Source organism: Podarcis cretensis (assembly GCF_951804945.1).
Source record: "Podarcis cretensis genome assembly, chromosome: 15".
Taxonomy (NCBI): Eukaryota; Metazoa; Chordata; class Lepidosauria; order Squamata; family Lacertidae; genus Podarcis; species Podarcis cretensis.
The window spans coordinates 28,620,997-28,633,511 of NC_137185.1; the positions used below are offsets into that span (position 1 = coordinate 28,620,997).

General features: G+C 46.0%; 1 long non-coding RNA gene across 1 annotated transcript; it reads left to right on the plus strand.

Annotated features, from left to right (window-relative positions):
• Positions 1-288: 288 nt before the first annotated feature.
• On the plus strand, positions 289-10,823 carry LOC307203803. The gene is made up of 3 exons (XR_013833367.1): positions 289-421; positions 9,961-10,187; positions 10,719-10,823. It is a non-coding gene; the product is annotated as an uncharacterized lncRNA (long non-coding RNA).
• Positions 10,824-12,515: the final 1,692 nt, after the last annotated feature.

Sequence of the window (12,515 nt, forward strand, 5' to 3'; positions counted from 1 at the left end):
CCACCAGGAGCCTTGTGGGATCTAGCAGGTTTAATATTATTAGAAACCCCACTGAATAGTAATAGCTAGGAGGGTGAGTGAATAAGGACAGTTCCCCTGGCTGTGTCACTCTTAACATGCAGCACTGAAGTCCTGATCTCTGTTGCCATCGAAGAGTCGCTATTCTAACCAAATAATAAATGTGTAATGATCATTGATGGATTAAGATGTGTATTCATGAATCTTAATTTCTCTCTCGCACACCCGCTCTCTTTCTCTTTCTATGGCTACAAATCCCACAAGTGACAGAAACTTCGCAGATGTTCATTTTATTAACGTTCTCACTTGATGAGCTCCTTGTTCCAGTCCCTGCCTCTGCACAAATACTATCGCCCTCACCCAGAAACGAATGTATTTTCACTGGTGTTCTGCACAGCTATAGGTAAGTACGTCACACACACACACACACACACACACACACACACATTCACACAGTCCTAATTTAAGCTGGTCCATTCAACACATGGGCTGGCAGCTCTTATTTATGTGATCTGGGGACTAGAAGTATGTTGTGTTGTGTTGTTATGTTACTGTTCATTTATATGCCGCCTTTAAGCCCAAAAGGCTCCCAAGGTGGCTCACAATGATGAAACAGATATACGTAAATACAAAATAATGCAAGAATGAGCAATACAAAAGGCCCAAATTCAAACCATATCAACAGTATAATAAAAAAAAACCAGCAGTTGCAGGAGGGGGACTTTCAGGTGAACCCCTTCCCCCCAAAAACCCCCACAAATAAACCAAAAGATCAGATGCATATGCTGCAGCATATTACTATCATAATCACCGTATTCCTCTTTGGTTTATAGGCAGCATCCCAGTCACACATTGACCAGATCTAGAACAGCTTTGCTTTCGTAAGGTTGCTGCACCAGCTTTCTCCAGATAGGGGACTACCTGTGTGGGAGCTATGGGTGCATTGGCAACTTTGAGGTCTTTTCCTGGTGCCCACAAACCCTTTGAATGACCCCTCACTCAGTGAGGTGGCGTAGTGGATAGCTTTCTCTCCCTTGAAAAGTACATAGAGCTGAAGGAGGAAGTTGGAGAAGGGGTGCTGTTTGTCACTTCCTCTTTCAGCTCTATGTGGCTCAGATGAATTCAGGGCTCAGATGTGACTGGGGCATGCAAGTGGCAATGAGCACTTGTTCATAAATAATGGAGTCTGGTCCATTAGGGCAAATAGGATACTGCCCCACCAAGATCAGTCTGTCCTCAGCCAGTTCCCACCTGGGACTGATTCAGACAGGCTTGAATCCCCAGCCCCCAATTATCATGTGTTTGCCTACAAAGATCTGGATTGTGTAGACTGAACGTGATCCTGCTTCACCTTCTGTCAAATTCTGACCTAGAGCTAGATCTCACTGGCTTGCTTCAGCCACTGTGGAGCAAAGAGAGGTTTGCACCACCAGATCTCAAGAAGCAACCTATGCTGGACAAATGAGGCAGAAGAACCATGGGGCTATAGTAGGCATGTCATGTCCTTAGAGAAGAGAGCAGCCACTCCTTCTGTATCACAAGAATGGCAATTGGTAACGCACTGGTAAAGTCTCATTTTAAGGGAGGGAACTGGTGGCCCTCTGGGTGTTGTTGGACTACAAATCCCATCAGCCTCAGCCAGCATGCTCAATGTTCAGGGATGATGGGAGTCATAATTCACACCATCTGCAGGGCACCATGTTGGCTAAAGGTAAAGGTAAAGGTACCCCTGCCCGTACGGGCCAGTCTTGACAGACTCTGGGGTTGTGCGCCCATCTCACTTAAGAGGCCGGGGGCCAGCGCTGTCCGGAGACACTTCCGGGTCACGTGGCCAGCGTGACATCGCTGCTCTGGCCAGAGCCAGAGCCAGAGCCAGAGCCAGAGCCGCACACGGAAACGCCGTTTACCTTCCCGCTGGTAAGCGGTCCCTATTTATCTACTTGCACCCGGAGGTGCTTTCGAACTGCTAGGTTGGCAGGCGCTGGGACCGAGCAGCGGGAGCGCACCCCGCCGCAGGGATTCGAACCGCTGACCTTTCGATCGGCAAGCCCTAGGCGCTGAGGCTTTAACCCACAGCGCCACCTGCGTCCCACCATGTTGGCTACCCGTGTGTTAATGGCTTCACAATATGAGGAAAAAAGTGTAGCCACCACTAGCTCATTTTAATTTAATAGCATTATTATTACTGCTACTACAGAGCACCCTTCAAATTAAGAAATGCTCATTTCCTGCATTAAATGCCTCTTCCCCACCCCACCGTATGTTTTGGGGGGTTGATACCCAATGGAAGAAGAAGGTGAAATGGCCCCCAGTCCTCTCTGTGGCAGGGAAAACTCAAGGGCCACTTAGCATAACATATACATGGTAATTACATTGTTGGCCTCTTAGCACTTCCTTTGAAGATACTAACAGCCATTAGCTCCCCGCTGAGTCCCATTGCTCTGGTTGGCAGGCAGGCAGGCAGCCAAAAGGCTTCTCCAGGTCAGCTTGGACTTCCTGCTGCCGCCTTCATAATTTGAAACAGTTTTGATCAAGCAGGTAATGAGCAATGAAAAGAAGCCTTTATGGGAAAAGAAGATGGGTGGGTTTTGGGAGGTGGGGGAGAGGGAGGAAGTATCCCACATGATGGCCATGTTCGACCTCCACAGTCAGAGGCAGTAATGCTTCAGAATACCAGTTGCTGGAAGCTACAGGATGGGAGAGCACACTTGTGCTCAGGTTCTGCTTGCCGGTGTCTCACAAGCATCCAGGTGGCCACTGTGAGGATAGGAAGCTGGACTAGACAGGCCTGATCCAGCAGGACTCTTATTAAGTTATGTACATAAAGGGATGCGAGTGGCACTGTGGGTTAAACCACAGAGCCTAGGACTTGCTGATCAGAAGGTTGGCAGTTCGAATCCCCACGACGGGGTAAGCTCCCATTGCTCAGTCCCTGCTCCTGCCAACCTAGCAGTTCGAAAGCATGCAGTGCAAGTAGATAAATAGGTACCACTCCGGCGGGAAGGTAAACGGTGTTTCTGTGCACTGCTCTGGTTTACCAGAAGTGGCTTAGTCATGCTGGCCTCATGACCCGGAAGCTGTACACCAGCTCCCTCGGCCAATAAAGCAAGATGAGCGCCGCAACCCCAGAGTCGGCCACGACTGGACCTAATGGTCAGGGGTCCCTTTACCTTTACATAAAGGGGACTTTGGATTAAATGCCCCAGCCCTCTCATTCCCCTTCTTTCCCAAAGTATCTCCTAGTTCAAAATGCCAGACAGAAAGGATGCACGTGAACTTTGCTGACATTTCCCCTTCCCTGTTGCCTGATTGGTCAGTGACCAACTATGCAGCTGCGGTTGCTAAGCAGCTGTTAATGTCACCTCACATCAGGAGCTGTCCTTTCAACCTGCAGGTCAGGCAGGTAGCAGATGTGTGTCTCGTTCTGGAAGGTGGGGTGGAGAAACAAACTGGATCTTCCCACCTCTCTCATTTGTGCCAGGAGCCTGGCTAGACTCCTGGGTAGCTGTTCTCCACACAGTGCATGTGCTGCCACAACTGTCCTTGTTTACCCAGGACATTTCCTGTTTTCTGGTCCTTGTCCCTGTTACATCAAGGTCCTTACTTTATCCCTACTTTTTGTCATTGGGAGATGACCAGATCTGATCAGGTGAGTGAGGATGGCCAACATTGTTCTTCCTCAAGCTTTATCACACTCTGCAAGCTCTCTAGATGTGGAATCTCTGATGTAAGGGATGCATATTGTTGCTAGCACACATCCATGTATCTAAGTCCATCCTAAGGCATCAGGTAGTGGGCAATCTGTTGTTGCACACACTACAGCACCTGAGGTATGTTTTGAACTTTTGACAGCATTGTAACATTTCTCTGGTTCAATGCAAATAACCAAACACCTGCTGCTGTTGTGCTTGCAGGCTTTGCATTGGGGGGCATCAGGTTGGCCACTGTAATAACAAGATGGTGGACTTGATAGACCCACTTTGGCCTGATACAGCTCTTGGGCTCCTCTTACGTGCTTACATGTTGGAGAGAAATCACAGTGCTAATTGCTTTCCTAAAGCTGTGCCCACAGCCATGTGGGTCTTGGGAACACAAGAGGTGTTCTCCAAAGGAAGCGAGGCAAGGCCCAAGCCACTTCCGCTGCTAAGAGTTAACCAAAGTACAAAAATACAAACTTTTCTAAGCTGTTGGAATCCTTATGACTGCTATCTGGGGTTTCTCAAGTTGCTAAGCTCCACGTTAGAAGGATGGCTGGGGTTTGCTCTGCCTACCTCTGTATTATCAGCGACAGATTCTTGAGTGGAGAAATAATCACATCTTGGGAAAATCCATTAAAGACTGCAACAATGTGTATTGTGTGGTGACCTTTAGGAGTCTCAAGTCGACCGAGTTAATGATCGCAGAGGCTGAGTGGAGATACGAAGTGTTCAAAGGCCTCTTTCTTGCCTCCTGCTCTTCAGACGCTGTCGTCATCCTGGCAGTGTCGCTGTCTAAAGTGTTTGGGTAAACTTTGACAATAAATTGCAGTGCTTTTAATTGTAGTTTGAGTGGCCCCTCTTGGCCCATTTAAAAGCTTCCTAGCCTATGAATAGCTGATCAAGGTGACATCACCCCCAAACCATCGGCACGGCCATTGATCACACACAGTGGGAGAGGTGGAGGGAAAGAAGCAAATTACTTGATATGGTGACCCTGTAGCAAACTGGAGAAACGTGTCACTTAATTAAGAAGATACCACAATATATGGCAAGATATGGAAGTGAACCCATGATCCCACAAAGAAACAATTTCCCCTCTTGTTTGACTTAGCATTCTCTCTCTTCTTTCTGCCACTGATGGAGTAAATTAAACTAATCCACCCCTGTGTTAAGCTAGGAGATGAAAGTTATTCCATACAGATACTTGTCATCATGAGCAAGATGAATGGGGGCCCTTGGTGACTTATGAAACATACACATGGAACTAGATGCCAGGCTGGTGCGGCGCTTGTCTGAGGCCCAGGGCAGCAGTCTTCTTAGAATAAAGTTATAAACTCAAACAAAAAAGCAACCAGTCCCTGGCAGTACCCTCCAGCCAGCTTAAGCCTCTGAGGCTTGGGGCTGCTCTCCCCCCAGCACGGGCCTCTTAGATACTACCAGAGGCCAGGTCCACTCCAGAGAGGAGCTAGGTGCTACTAGCAGGCTGGATTAGAGCCAGGACTAGATATGCCTTAAGTGGCTCAAATGATCATGATGGTTCTCAGAGTTCCATATCATCAAAGCCAGGGTTCAAAGTCAGATAATTAAGAAAATCAGAGAGGACAGGGACTAATGGAAGGAGAGCAGGGATGAGATAGTTGGGCATAGGAACAGTGCTTGCTTTTGACTGTAGCTGAAAGCAAAGGCAAAATGGAGAGGGAGGGAGATTTTCTAGTGAGTGCAGGAAAAGGGCAGCTGCTCAGAAATGCAAACAGGAAGGAGTCCACCAGGTTCCAGACCTTCTCAGTTTGCATTTGCACTGGTCAAGTGAAGAATACTCTGGCTAGACACCCAAAAAGTCCACCCATCCCTTGACAGAGCTGTGCAATGGTGACTCATTCCAGACTTTGGCTAAGTTGTTTTTGGCAGCAGCTCCCAATCTGCCCAGAAGTATTCATGTGGTGCATGGTTTCACTGGCCATCAGATACACCAGCACCTATTTCTGAGCATGTACGCACCAGGCTGGAGGAGTGGTGGTGGAGAGGAGGTGGCAGCAGCCAACTTAAGCTCATACTCATCCCCTTGTGAATTGATCCATTTTTTGCAGGGGTCCATTGCAGGACCAGTGTGGCCAAACAGGATCTCCTTAGGATGCCTTCCTTGCCTTCTCCAAGGGTGCTTTTAGACTAGGCCTTCCCAACTTGGCATCATCCTGGTGTTGCAGACCACACCTCCTATCACCTCTGGCCAGCATAGCTATGCTGGAAGGGGGTGATGGCTGTTGCACTCCATAACATTTGGACAGTGCCAAGCAGGGGAAGCCTGTTGCAGGTGTTTGCTAAAGACTCGATGCTTAAAGCCCCAAACTAGATGGGTAGGAAGGTGGTGCTCAGGCTCATCCACCACTTCCTACCTTGTGAAACAAAGAGAAATACTCCAGGGAAACAAGAGGGTGCTCCTCAACATCAAGGCTGTGATAAGCAGCACAGACATTGCTATTGACACCCCTTGTTTTTGCATAAGTATCCTCTGAAAATTCACTTCCCCTCCAGTAACCTTGCTGGAGGGAGCAAAAGTAGGCAAGCCACACCAAGCAATCGATTGCCACTTAACATCTGCATCCAGGCCCATTAGTACCATTTTAGCCTCAGAGCAGCTAGGGTTTTTGGCTATTATTCTTAAAGTGGTGCTTTTGCAAGGCTAACCTGGCTTTATTTCAGAATGCAACAATACAGCAAAGGGCAGGTAATGGGACTTTTTTTGTAGGGGGATGGGGTAGAGTCAGCATCAAGAGCTCCCAGACTCTGTGGTTTATATCTGGGGGCATTCTTTCATCTCCTTTCATTCAATTCCATTTCCATGTCTTCTATGCCTTTCTCAATGGTTGCAAGGTGAACTTATATACAAACTATAAAAGACCAACAAATACACAATTTATCTGTTTAATCCAAAAGTCACCCCGCAAAAAATTAAGAAAATAAAAACTGACAGCAATAATCAATTTTAAGTTAATAGACTATCCCAATAGATGCCTAGTGCTTTAATTATGTGGGGTGGGGGCAGCCAAGAGAGGATGGATCCCCTAAATATTGCACTGATACCCTTATCTATTGTTTTAGAAGGCTACAGAGAGCCAGATTTGGCTGTGCGTTTTTAGTTTCGGTTTGTTAATGATTAGGTTGAGCTTGGGGATTCTTTTTATTTGAAAAATTGTTTTGGTACTGTGGTAACATCATTTATTTATTTATTTGTTTGTTCATTCATTCATGAACTGCTTCCCACAAGGCATCCCGAAACAATTGACAATATTATGCCACCCATGATATAATTTGCTAGGCAGCTCACAAAAAAGCAAAAATAATCATACAATATTTTTTTAAAATACAAAATGCAATAATTAAAACAATTTTCAATTAAAAACAGCATAAAACCTTCCCTAGGGGAGACTGAATAAAACAATGTACAGCTCAGCTTACAATCGCTCTGACAGCATAAGAATTACTTAAAAATGCAATGAAAGGTAAAATTAAATAAAAATTTGGGTGAGCCCAGAGAGGAGGGGCTTATGGAATTTATAAAGGTCCTCTCACTTTTCTGCACACAATTAGAGAATTTCAAGCAACCTTTTTTTCACCTGCCACAGAGAAGGATGGCAAAGTAGGTGTGATAGATAAGTGGGAATTTCTTGTAGAGAGAGGCAGCTGGACTACCTCTGAACAGCAGAGGCTGGGGACAAATGTTGGGGGAAAGGACATCATTCTTGTGTCTTGCTTGTGTGAGGACCCAGAGACGCCTGGAAAGAAGAATGCTGGATTAGATGAAATGTTTGCCCGACGCAGTGAGGCAGCTTCATGTTCTTATATGCAAGGCTTCACATGTTATATCCTGCCAGAGGGGCTCAAATGCCCTCGGTGGGGTTACCTCACTCCTCTAAATGCTGCTGGGTGCATTTTGCATGTGCATCATGCTCTTTGGGCAGAATGCTGGCTTCTGCATGGCCGTGTATATGTCATTCTGTTCCTGCCGGCTTGCGAGCTACCCAGATAGCACTCTCAAGGCTGTAAACAGATGATTCATAAACCAGACGTAGACAGTAAAAGTGGAATGGGTCGCGACCCCGAGAGCAACGCCAAGGTTCTAAATGGAATGTTGGAACAGCACAAAACAGGGAAGTGGGGAAGAGTCTGAAAGCACAATGGCTGCCATGAGAGCAAATGCAACCAGCAAACATCCGAGCAATTTGTTTGCTCTGCCATGAACCCTGGTGCCAGTTCACCCGTCTGCTTCCTTGATACTCCAACCATGCCCATCATTTTAAATTGAAAGGAGGTATCAGGGTAGGGCTGCAACCTTTGTTCTGGCAAAATATAGAACAGGGCAGGGAAATGCGCTTGGGGGACTTTTCTTTTTCTTTTTCATCTTGTGCCAAAGTGACTTCAAAGCAATCCATTGCAATCTACTGCAGCCTAACAGGATAGCCCCCCTGGAATTTGTCACACATGCACATGCACAAATTTGTAAATCAGTCTGTGCTTGGCTACCCAAAGCTTAAACCAGGGGTCAGCTGGTCCACTATCCCTCAGACCTTGTGGGGGCCGGACTATATTTTTTTTGGGGGGGAAAGAACAAATTCCTATGCCCCACAAATAAGCCAGAGATGCATTTTAAATAAAAGGACACATTCTACTCATGTAAAAACACACTGATTCCCGGAGCGTCTGTGGGGTGGATTTAGAAGGCGATTGGGCCAGATCTGGCCCCTGGGCCTTAGTTTGCCTACCCATGGCTTAAACGCATGACCTTTCACACACCCTTCCAAACATATGTATTTGGAGAGGATCCCTAGCTTGGGAGAGAGAGAGAGAGAGAGAGAGAGAGAGAGAGAGAGAGAGAGAAGACCTGGAATACAGGACAAAACTGTTGTCAATACAGGATGTAGCATTTTTAAGTGAAATACAGGGCAAGGGAAGGCGGGGGTCACTGGGCACCACACCGCGGGGGGCGGCACTTACCATGGGGTCTGTCCTGGGAGTGACACAGTGGCTCAGGTGCCTGCAGGCTCCACACTGCCCCAAAGGGCAATGTGCAGCTTGTGTCTGCCGGCCGCCTCCCCTTCAGGCTGCCGTCCTACAACTGAGAAGGAGGCGGTGAGGTTCCTTGCAGCATGCCTGCCCCAGCTCACCCCGCCCCCATGGGTGGCTCACCCCGTCCCCTGGGCGCAGGGCATGCACACTGCCCGGGCACCTGAACAGCTAGCCATGCCACTGATTTTACAGGACAGGTGGCAACCCTATAACCAGGGGTTCCAGCATACAAGCAGTCACACAGTTAAGGTACTTACTTTTCACCTGGTTTACAGGTAGATGTGCAAGGAGAGAGTACATGGCCAAACAGGAAATGTTTGGGCTAATGTTAAATGCCCCAGAACTGAGTGTAGTTCACAAGACCAGTGAAACTCTTTGTTTTGCTATTTTCTTGCAAATTCCTCTCCCCTAAAAACACCATGTTAAAGGAATGATCAAACTCAGGAGGCAGAACACATTCTGAAATCTGCAGAGTGGGTGAGGGAGACATAAAAGAGCCATCGGAACCAAATCTTGTGGCAATGAATTCCATAAGCTAATTGTGTGTCTGTTTTGTCTGTCCTGACAAGACTACAGATCAGTTTCTTTTTTAAAACAAATAATTTTTATTAAAGTTTCCACAAATTTTTATCAAAACAAACAGAACATAAAACATAACAATAAAAAACACATACAATACATACAACACATATATTTCAACTCTTGATTTCTTATAACTTACTTTCCCGACTTCCTCATACCTCCCCTTTCTGTATTCTCATGTCTAATTAATTGGTCAGCAAATCCTTCCCTTACTTTCAACTTAATTTTAATAACACTCATTTTCTTTTAATTTAACTATTACCGCTATTAACCCCCAATTTTCTCATTCAACGTCAATCTAACATTCACTAATCTTTGAATATTTCTTTAGATAGTCTTTGAATTTTTTCCAATCCTCTTCCGCCGTTTCTCTTCCCTGGTCTCGGATTCTGCTCGTCATCTCTGCCAAACCCATGTAGTCCATCACCTTCATCTGCCATTCTTCCACGGTGGGTAGATCTTGTGTCTTCCAGTACTTCGCAATGAGTATTCTTGCTGCTGTTGTGGCATACATAAAAAATGTTCTATCCTTCTTTAACACCAATTGGCCGACTATGCCCAGTTTCACTGAATGACTCCCACCCACTCTCACCCCCAGGTCAAGCACTGGAGTACTCTGAGCAAGGAGGTGGGAATACAGTCTGAAAGATGTGCACCCCTATTCCACGGAGAAGATCTAAAACCAGCAACCTGAAATGGCCCTAGATAGAAAGGTGGCATCCAAATCTGCTAAGATGGGCGTGGTTTGATCAGTAATCTTATGCATAGCAACAATGCAGACTGGAGTAGAGATACCCCACCCCACAAAAATGCACAGATTTGCATGTGAGACATTTTTCTTCAATACTATGTATTCGGTATTCAATTAAATACTAAGTGGTTCATATTCAAAATTCTAAGTTTCAAATTCGTCTTTTGATTAGCAATTATAGAAAGAAAGCCTGAATGTCAAGTGTTGTTGATGGCATGACAACAAAGCTATGTGTTTCTACACCTAAATTTCCTTTATTTAAAAATGCCCTGAACAGCAGTCATGAACTGAGAATATTGTCAATAAAACAAATCAGGAAAATATGTTTAAAAACTCCAAGGTAACTGAGAATGCTGGTCCACCTCCCCTCACAAGTCTTTTTGGTTCTTATCTAGCAGTGCCTTTAGCTGCACCAACATGAAAAATTATTCAGGGAGCCCCTCCACCCACCAAACTGACTTTGTAAGAATCTCTGAACTGCCACTGCTTTGCATAAAAACCTTCTGCTTTGGGCAGGTGGGGGAGGACTTAATGCAGACAGTGAAAGACCTTCTCTCCCTCTGTGCCGGAGGATAAATAATTCTGCTGCCTCTCTTTATTAACAGCTCAATTCCTATTATTCCTCACTGCAAGGATGCTCAGATCACAGCCACTCTACAGGAAACAGCCTCCATCTATTTGTTAATCATCAAAACTTTGCATTTCTTCTGTACGTCAACCTGATGCCTTGGTCTTTGCAGCTATCTGGATATGCCAAAAATAAAGGTTGTTGTTTTCTCTTCTGTGCTATGTTGATAATTTGATGGTGGAGCCGCTCCATATGTTATTTTTCAGCTGCGTACATTAAATTTAAGGTTAAGCTGAGATGCCATGTAACTGAGAACGCAAAATTTTATCCCCCATAGCCTTCTAGGGACTCTTTTCATACTCTGTTATCACAGGACATGCACACCTGGGCTTGCTCCAACCTTTGACTTGTTTACCCATTCAGGAGATAAAACAGAGCGTCATGAAGCCTTGTTGAAGAACAAGAGCTTCTGACTCACCTTAAAAAACAGGAAGAACTTTCTGACGGCAAGAGCTGTTTGAGAGTGGGGTGGTCTCCCTTGGAGGGTGGTGGGCTCTCCTTCCTCGGAAGTTTTTAAGCAGAGGCTGGATGGCATCTGCCATGGATGCTTTAGTTAAGATTCCTGCATGATCCCTTCCAATTCTACAATTCTACGATTCACCTACCATAACTTTTATCACAAAGAGAGCTCTGGTGAATCAGAATAAAAGTAAATGTAATCAAGTATCTTTTATTCCACAGCAACCATCCAGATGCCTCTAGCAGGGTGTTAAGTGTCTCCACAATCACACAATTAGAATCATAGAATTGTAGAGTTGGAAGGGACCCTGAGAGTCATCTAGTCCAACCCTCTGCAACGCAGGAATCACAATGGAGGACTCTCAACATGCTTCTTCTGAACAAGGAGGTTTCATTTGCCTCCATGGTTAAAACCAACTGGTAAAGGTAGGGTAAAGGTAAAGGCCCTGTAAAGGTAGGGTAAAGGTAAAGGACGCCAGGATAGTTAGGTCCAGTCAAAGGCGACTATGCAGTTATAGAATCATAGAATCATAGAATCATAGAGTTGGAAGAGACCACAAGGCCCATCGAGTCCAACCCCCTGCCAAGCAGGAAACACCATCAGAGCACTCCTGACATATGGTTGTCAAGCCTCTGCTTAAAGACCTCCAAAGAAGGAGACTCCACCGCACTCCTTGGCAGCAAATTCCACTGTCGAACAGCTCTTACTGTCAGGAAGTTCTTCCTAATGTTTAGGTGGAATCTTCTTTCTTGTAGTTTGGAACCATTGCTCCGTGTCCGCTTCTCTGGAGCAGCAGAAAACAACCTTTCTCCCTCCTCTATGTGACATCCTTTTATATATTTGAACATGGCTATCATATCACCCCTTAACCTCCTCTTCTCCAGGCTAAACATGCCCAGCTCCCTTAGCCGTTCCTCATAAGGCATCGTTTCCAGGCACTCGGTTGCGGCACTCATCTCACTCATCTCGGTTGTGGCACTCATCTCGCTTTCAGGCTGAGGGAGCCAGCATTTGTCCACAGACAGCTTTCCAGGTCATGTGGCCAGCATGACTAAACGACTTCTGGTGCAATGGAACACCAGAGGGCACAGAAACGCCGTTTACCTTTCCACTGTAGATACCTAGTTATCTACTTGCACTGGTATGCTTTTGAACTGCTAAGTTGGCAGGAACTGGGAGAGAGCAACAGGAGATCACCCCATCGTGGGAATTCGAACCACTGACCTTCTGATCGGCAAGCCCAAGAGGCTCAGTGGTTTAGACCACAGCACCACCCGCGTCCCAAAAATAGCCCTGTATGGTTAAATTACTGTG